This window comes from Schistocerca nitens, chromosome 3 (assembly GCF_023898315.1).
Source record: "Schistocerca nitens isolate TAMUIC-IGC-003100 chromosome 3, iqSchNite1.1, whole genome shotgun sequence".
NCBI classification, from domain to species: Eukaryota; Metazoa; Arthropoda; class Insecta; order Orthoptera; family Acrididae; genus Schistocerca; species Schistocerca nitens.
In genome coordinates, this window is record NC_064616.1 from 203,547,532 (window position 1) to 203,556,764 (window position 9,233).

Here is a 9,233-nt window from a genome sequence, read left to right on the forward strand (position 1 = left end):
CGTACTCTGCCGTATTTTGCCGATGGAAGGCAAAAGCTTACTGACAAATTTCACACAGAAATTACTGTTACAGTGTACTTATGGAGCCAAATGAGTGAATTGCGTATTTTCCGGTGAGAAAGAGCACTGGCAAACAGTCTTCGCTACATTAGGTTATTTAAACTGGTGTCACTCTGAGCTAGAATTTATGGTCAGCGACTAAGTGTAAGGTCAACGTTTCGGATGAGAGTTTTGCGACTGTGAAATACTTTCCTACATTATAGAAGCGAATATTAAATTTGAACTAATATTGCGAAAATTTTGTACTTGGACAGCTTAGAATGAAAATACTTCTGTTTATTTCAAATGGAAACAATAGATTTTCTAAAACACTGTCTGTCATACACAACTTGAAACAGGTCATGTCGACCAAATCATGTGGAAGAACTAACAGCAACGTATATCGGAAGGCAGTAAGATCTCTTGCCTTTTGGTTTGTCAGTACTCGATAGCCATTTCTAGGCGAAAGTAAATGAAGAAAGGCAGTGCGTTTTTGTCACCAAGTAACGTCTTCGTCAATTACTTTAGTCTTAAAGTAATCTACGAGTAATTGCTGGTGTTTGATATTAACATGAAAAGGATTCCGTAGACAGGGAAAGAACCTGTTCTTGGGAAACTACATCTATAGTGACCAAAAGGCATTAAATGATGATCAAGCACTTGTGTTACAGCAGCGGTATGAATAAAATGATATTAATAATAACAGTAATAATCGAATTATCCGGCAACTTCACACTTCACAGTGGATTTTCTCGAACTAAGAAATTTGCTGAATTTGTGAAAAATCAAAATGGCTTCACATCCAGCCTATGATGCCTAGAAGAGTCTTTACATCCTGCTGACATGAGAATAGCATAATCGCTGCGTCAGAAGCTTGCTTCTACTTGACCATTTAATAGACTCGCATTTTTTCCACCGTGACTAATTTTGTAAGCTAAGCACATCATCCGTTACAGCACACTCTTGGGGCTGGGTAATGTGGCCACAATGGTATGGTGGAACGAGCTATCACAGGTGCAATGCGTGGGTTCAGGCATTTACTTTTAAGAGGCACAAACAGATTTATTTTACCTCTGGTAACCTCAAGAGAAAGACGTTATAATCCAGAATCCACATTAAACATCACGTTCCTTCATTACCAACTGGGCAGAGCCGGTTTACGTTGGGAAATGACACAGCGGAAGTCATGGTAAACAGAAATACAGTCGCCAGTAAGCTTACTTACATTAGAAAATTTTATTTTATTTGATGAACCGATAGCCATTTAAAGGGACAGGGCTCTTATTTTACTTGTAGTTGATTGAACTAGAGACGTTTAAAAATTTGGTGCTGGACTGTGATTCGAATTCGTATCTCCTCTTTCGAGGATCTGAATCTCTCGGAACAGTATAGTTCAGTCATTTCGTTCCTTTTCCCAAGACTGCAATCTTCTCTAGGTCTCCTCCAAAGGTAAGTATGTGGGTCTGAAACCTGGTCCAGTACAAAAATATTCATAATTTCATTTCTAGCTTTATCAAGTGCACACCCACCTGCTAGTGAAAATTAACGCGCAATTTCAATGTCTGTTCATGTGTTTCCAACAATCGCAACAGGTGTCGTTATTTCTGGTCAAACACGCACACATCTTACTGTTCATGAGTAAGCAACTGATACTTAAGCTATATTCGTGGATGCACGGTAGGTGTGCAGTTCGATTGTCGCTTAGGCACAAAAGTTTGTATCCTTATTTTAGATTCAGACACCTAGCGGCTCGTAAGAAAAACCGATACGTAACATTTGATTTTTCTTAGTTAACAATCGGATTACGTGTTGGGTTCGTATCTCCGTCACAGAGCTTCACATCATGCACTTCATCTTTAAATGCATGCACACTTTGTTACTTCAGAATGGAGGTATACCAGACATCTTTCGTGGTTAGATAACAGGGACGAAAGGGTCTTGATAGGAGTCACGGTTTATTACAAAAATTGTCGTCTTTTATTTTCAAGTTTAGATTTGGTTACTGGTATTGGCCAAAATTTCGGTAATTCATGACTCTTCATGGCTAATCATCAATATGATGTGATTAGATTAGATTAGATTAGATTACATTAGATTAACTCTTGTTCCATATATCATGAATACGACATTTCGTAATGATGTGGAACGTGTCATTTTAATGAAAGATTTCTTTAAATACCATGATTCAATTTCTTTACCACAATTTTTTACACTCTCTCTCATTGCTTTTTATTTATCTCTCTCTCTCACAAACACACACACACACACACACACACACACATTCTTTTTTATTTTTATTTGTATGTTGTGCTCGACTATCGGCGAGGCACGAAAACGCCTGTGAATGACTTTCTTAGTTTTGAGTACACTTACGAAAGAAATATAAAAACAACAATGAGAGTTACTGATTTATGATGCTCAGTTTGCAGTCAGTTCTGAGTATTATTAGTAACTACGCTCCAGTCCCTAAACCTAGTTACAGAAAGCGAATCAGACGCATTACGTATTCCAGGCCGTAGCAGCCGTGACTTGGAGACACCAGCTATGGTCACTTCCCAGACCGCTGTAGGATCACATCGGTTCGTCTTCTTCCTGCTGGTACTGTAACTGAGATTTGGCAACAAGGCAACGTATGTTTGGCAACTCTGTGATCGACGAGTTACTTCCTGGTGTGCACGGAATTAAGCCTCAAAGTTCACTTGATTTTACCTGTCATTTCCATTGAATAATCTGAGTTATTATCGCTTGAAGGGTAACAAAAGATTGAAAATTTACGGTTTTCAGCCCAGGAAAGTCGTTGCAGGTGGAAACCGCAACTAATCTCGACCTTCAAATAGCGTTTTACGAGTTCTAGTTACTATTGCCCTCGTAATAGGAAGCTAAGACCCATACCTCCTCGCCAGCTCTGTGGTAACGTGCTGACCTGTGAAAAAGCGTCTGTTACGGTTCGCAGTTCCAGTCTCACTGACTGTAACGTTTTTATCCCTTCTGTGAAAGAGCTACAAACAGTCAGATCAAACATCAATAAGGAAATCGCAAGAAAATGCTTTCAGCTCATAGTGCAATGTTGAAAAACTTACAATGCTGCACAACAGGTAAGGCCTCTTTCCGCTGCTGACAAGCGAATTTTGGGTTTCTAGGAATACGTAACTATATTTATGAAATGCCACATTTGCATACCTCTTGAGTATGACACAGCATACCAATTAAACACAGACCCAATCAAAATCTAAGTGAGTAGTATTTTACTAATTCGTGTCGATAGAGGCATGCTTGTGTACAGATACTTCGTCGTAAGGTTATCATGGTTAGTTTTATTTCATTTCTTATAATACAGTGCACAATTTTCGTAAGGTTTCCTTTAGTGTTGTTACAACAATAGTAAACATGAGAGAGAAATTAATCATCAACGATATATGCGAATTCTCAGATGTTACCTATGACAGTCTGACAATGCACATGCAGTTTATTGATTACATGCATGTAGAAAACTTGTTCTGAGTTAAAGCTGTCAAACAAAGTTTGAAGAAGAATAAAATATCACTACCACACGACGGCTAATGTAGAAAATACTTTTCTGACATATTATGGCACGATGCACTCTCCCTGCACATCTTCGAGATGCATCTGCTGCCTGCTGTCTATTAAACCTGAATAGAACAAAATGTCACAGTAGTTAGCCCTTTTTCCACATGCGACTACTTTGGGTTGAGAAGTGAAGGGAATTATGTTCAAAGTTCCATTAGATTGATACCTTCAGCAGAGAGCAGAATTGCGTTTTAAAAAATGTAGCACTGAATGTATTCGAACTCGCGACATCTTATCTATGCTACAAGCTGACACGTAGCTACAGCAGCTCCAGAGCTCGGCAACTATTCCTCCAGAACTTTTGGATTCCACAGCACTGTGAGATTATGCATATGGCCAGGTCTTGACTTCTGAGAGACAAACAGTTACAGCTTTTCTTTTGGACTGAACGACGTTTTCTAGTAACAGATAGCGCAATAGAGTAGCTCAAGTGGAAAGGAACACTTCCTATTTAAACTTCTGCATCCTACACTGTTGGCAGTTGTGTGTAGGTGGCAGTTACGTGATTTTATTTCTGTGATTACAAAATAGTCGAACGTATGCACTGGGTAGCTGAGGCAGCTAGTTCATGGTGATTCGGTCAACCAAGTAAATGAATTTACTGAACATGCTGCAAATTACTACAGGGAGCCTGTGTGTCAGAATTCTCATCCAGTGTGGCGCAACTGCGTTACGATAGAAAAATGACTCGCAGAGAAGAGGATTTCGTGGTCTGTTGGACGGATGGTAGGTTGTTATACCTATGGTCTGGGTTCGATTCCCACTTCTGTCAATGATTTTAGATAGGGAGAGACAGATTCCATTCTCTCCTGGCTACACCAAGTGAAGGAGATATAATGGCTGCGTGGTCTGAAAATTCACATTAAAGATGATATTCCTTCTTTACCAAGTAGATGGTAGGTTGAACCACAATAAAGTCTGGAGTGGCGACATGTAGAAACTCTATCACCAGTAACCTTTCTTATACTAGTTATTTATTTCAAGTAACGACACAAACGCTATGTATGGTCACAGGACACTAATTCCATCTTTTATTTGAGCTTCTGTATGTCGATAAAATTGGTTCTAAACTGGGAATGCAACTCAGACCGCCCTTAACGCGGAATTTGATCCCTTCGTGGCAATACAGCTCGGCTACAATTTGTTGTTTGTTCAAAACTGCAGATTCCTCAACACCTTCACATATTACGCGTGAATGGGATCGAATCCTGGCCCGGCACTAAAGATTTAATTATGTATTATCAAGCTCTATCATGAGAACACCTATCTGCTGGTGGATAATAATTTTGATTTTTAATGTATTTTCATTCGTTGTTAACACTAACGATGTCTGACGTTTTTAGCTCCCAGTGAGACACAGAACTATTTGCGAGATGACTGTAAGTTCAAGATGCTATTCTGAGCAGCTGGTGGAGAAAAATTCGGTAGCTGACGTCTCTTTGTGTGTAGTCAACAACGATATGTGTGGGGCTCTATTCCCAGTGAGCGCTGAACTCTTCGTCATATTATTTCAGTTCGTCGTGTCATTTAATGTTCATACATATTCTCAACTAGCTGCTCGTGAATAACTTTAATTGTTAATGTCATTTTGTGTTAAATAGTTCAAATGGTTCAAATGGCTCTGAGCACTATGGGACTTAACTTCTAAGGTCATCAGTCCCCTAGAACTTAGAACTACTTAAACCTAACTAACGCAAATTTAATGTTACTATCCTAGGAACTAACCTGCAATACGTTTTGTATTTCATAATCGGAACTATCTGCATTAACCGTCATCAGAGCAATGTCAGGGAACAGAATGCAGCAGTGCCTTGCTACCTACTTGAGGACCTGCTTGAGTCGTGTTCTAAGGAAAGGGTAGTTGCTGGTTCACTTTATATTACGCTAGCGAGAAGTACCGACTTTTCCTTTTCTCTGCAAACATCCAGAACTAAATTCAGTAACTGAATGCTAAGAATATATTTGCATTGTGCCAACTCAAAGATCAATAGATATGGATATAGATATAGATACAGATTTTTATATTTAAAGCCATTCTCGTTCTGCGTTGGAATAAACATCATTCATTATTTGCTTGTTCTTGTTACGATTGTTATTGTCATTCTCTCACTCGCAAGAGTTTTCGCATTCCTATTTGGTATCGATGCACATGAAGAGTGGCTATGAAAGAAGGGAATACTGAATGTTACGTCATGCAGAATACACTCATTTACTTCGGCTCCTCGTGATCTACGCTACAGGAGAAGTGAGATACATAAAGTTGACAGTGTGAGGACAGACCTGGTAGCACAACTGTGCAACTACACAGTGTTACCAGATAAAATGGTGCTGCGGAATCGACAGTGTAGTACGGACTTTGCCACAGTAGCAGACAGCTGGTAATATAGGACCATGAGCGTGGATTACACTTTGGTCAGTGCTGGTTAGAGTGCTGCAACTGTAAATGAAAGGCTTTGTTTGATAGTCTTATGCTGATGCTGTCTGAATAAATTATGCCATTGGATACAAAGCGGTTTAGTTTTGAGACCTAACCCACGAGGGGGGAAGGCACAGTGGTCTGCTTCAGGAATTCCAAGCAATAAAACACAAAAAACAACCCAGGAAGGGAGACATGCATTTGGAATCTGTTCATCGTTACGGGGTCAAACAAGAGGGTAACATTACTGAAACAATGATCGGGCTACTTAGTATATAATAGAGCATACAGATTTCAAGGGGGAAACGTATGAAGACGCAGACTTCCTCGTTATCAATATGTGCGGCATATCTTTCGTGTTAACGAAAGTAAATTCCTGTTTTACCTCTTCTTACGTGTCAAATGAAATGAATGCCATGAGGAATAGAATATTTGTTGACTGCGTCTCTTCTTGCTTCCATCCTTACCAACATATTTCTTCATTCTCGTGGTAATCATGACATTCTATGTGTATGCTGCAAAAGATTGCAAGTGGACAAATTCGACATCGAGGTGCAAAGCGTTATATTCAATTCGAATAAGCTTCCGGTGTATTTTTACTTCGTTTGTATTTTTAGATGATTATGAACGTTACGGAAAATTATCTCACATGCTTTATGTTGAATGAGAAACATTGAATGATCCGTTTTGCTTTCCCTACGTTGAAATGATATAATGTCGGCGTCAACAGCCTTCCTCCACGCCGGAAGCTGAAACTTGTATCATTCTGGATTAATGATAATTGAATGTCTCATATGTATACATAGCCCACAAGGCGACGTCAGAAACCATCAGGGGAGAACGCCGCATAAAAACCAAACGTGCGCGCGCGTCTCCACTCTGAAGAACCGTATCGGAGAATCACGGCAAGCATTTCGCTGAAGAGCTGCCTCGTCAGAGAGCCTAGAAATGGCAGCGTCGTAGCAAGTATTTGTCAACACTCTGATAGTGCATTTACTTCCGGGTGTAGGTCGGCGTTACCTCGCTAAATTCACTTGACATTCGTTTTCCACATCGAAGACTCGTACGATATAATCCACTGCAAGATGACACAATTAGAAAGTATATTTAATTTCTGGACTCCAAGAACGGCGTTCTTCACATAAGTAACACCTGTTTGTGTGTGCATTCGGGAGGACGACGGTGCAATCCCGCGCCCGGCCATCCTGATTTAGGTTTTCAATGATTTCCCTAAATCGCTTCAGGCAAATGCCGGGATGGTTCCTTAGGAAGGGCACGGCCGATTTCCTTCCCCATCCTTCCCTAATCCGAGCTTGTGCTCCGTTTCTAATGACATCGTTGTCGACGGGTCGTTAAAACAGTAATCTCCACCTCCTCTGTTCGTGTGTTTAAGGTTGCGTTTTGAGGCTCAGGCAACATCGCAGTGACTATATTCCGCCTCTGGCCGCCAGTGTGTCGTTAGCTCAGAGGTTCCCTTGTGCGTTGCAGTGCTTGTACTATAAGACATAGCAGTTCGAATCACGGTGGAATCCGCTGACTACAACCTTTTATTTTCCATTTTAATTAATGGAGTTGCAAACTGCTAGTAAAAATTTCTTATGCGAAATCTGAAGAATGCCTTTAAACATCAATCTTCGTCCGATTTCGACTTAGTAAATTAAGTTAATATCATGGATTTCTGCTTTGCAAATTCCAAGGTGCTTCACTGTAAAATAGACCCTGAAAAGATTCAAACCGACTGTCAACGATATAAATTTGAGCTTTGTTCGTCATATAGGTCTAACATGTCAGAAGGTTGTTTATGAAGTGCACATGTTCATTAATGTAGTTCCCTTCTTCTAAATTTTTGCAATAGCATTTAACTGTAGACGTTTTCTAACACCGGCGTTAGCAATTCCTTTCCGTTCTCTGAAACCTTCAAAACGACAAATTTTTCTGGTTTAAATCTGATGACCTTAACTATCACTTCCGATCAACAATAAATACTTCATGAACCCATACATGGAACTCCAAATGTGCAGTGTTCCTGCACTGCTACACAGCATGCATTGCAAGGTATTCACACAGTTTATCGCATAGACTTACCATAAGGAATGAAACAAGAACTGTAATACACTTTACACCACAGACGCTCACTCTGGCTTGACGAAAACATCCAAACATTGACCAAAAGTTGCACAAATAATTGAGTTTGAAAGGAAAAGAAACGAGGTATGAAGCATTTATAAATTCATCGAATGTAGTGAGGTGGTTTAATTTCGTCCCAGTCTATAAAATTAATTTCGGGCCATACTCAGCTCTTGCCGATTAATGTAATATAATACCCGCCTACTAATCAGGGCGTCTGTCTCCGTTGCTTTTGAGCGTGAATGGAAATTGTAGAAATTTTCTGTGGAGCAACATTTAATAATAAAGCGTTTTAAATCATCAAAAGCGATGAGCGGTAGCAGGCGCTTTCGATAAAGAACGGGGGAGTGCAGCGCCGCTGCTGTCGCCACGGCCGCTGCCAGTAGCCAGCAAATGGATCCCGGAGCTTTGCCGCATACGCCGTCCAGAGGAGGACAGTCTGCAGGCAATCTGCCGCAAAATCGCTACTGGGTAAAATTTTGATATCGGTGTGTCACAAAGCGAAATAGATTGAATCTGCGCTACCATTACATTCACGTCTTCAGCATTCAGACAGAAGAGGCTATAAAAATATTTTATGCCAGCTGCTCTCGATCCACTGACATTATGAACAGAAACAACGCACGCTACCGCTAGACCACAGGCGTAATCAGCCTAGAGTTTCTCTATCATGGGACAAGTTTTCCTCCAGGAAGTGCCGCAGTCTACAGTGTTGCCAGATTGTGCAGATAACCGGACTTAGAGAATTAGCGAGTTGGCCAGTTTTTTTGTCCCATGTCGCGATCGGCGCGGACTTAGCCTCTGAAGCGGCCGGCCGCCGGTCAAGTTTTATGTCAAAGAGTGTACATGTGCGTCAGTGAAAAAGACCAATAAAAAGGTGTTAGCATGTGGACGTAATGTGCTGTTCCAGTCTCTTCTGTACCTAAGGTCTATCACCGTTCCCTTTGGATCCCTACGTAATTCGGTGCTCTCCGATACACACGATCGAACAGCGGAGGAGTGGTACTCAAGCGTCAACTTTAGGTTACAATATCTCCGGATGTAATTAACATTTTACAATGCA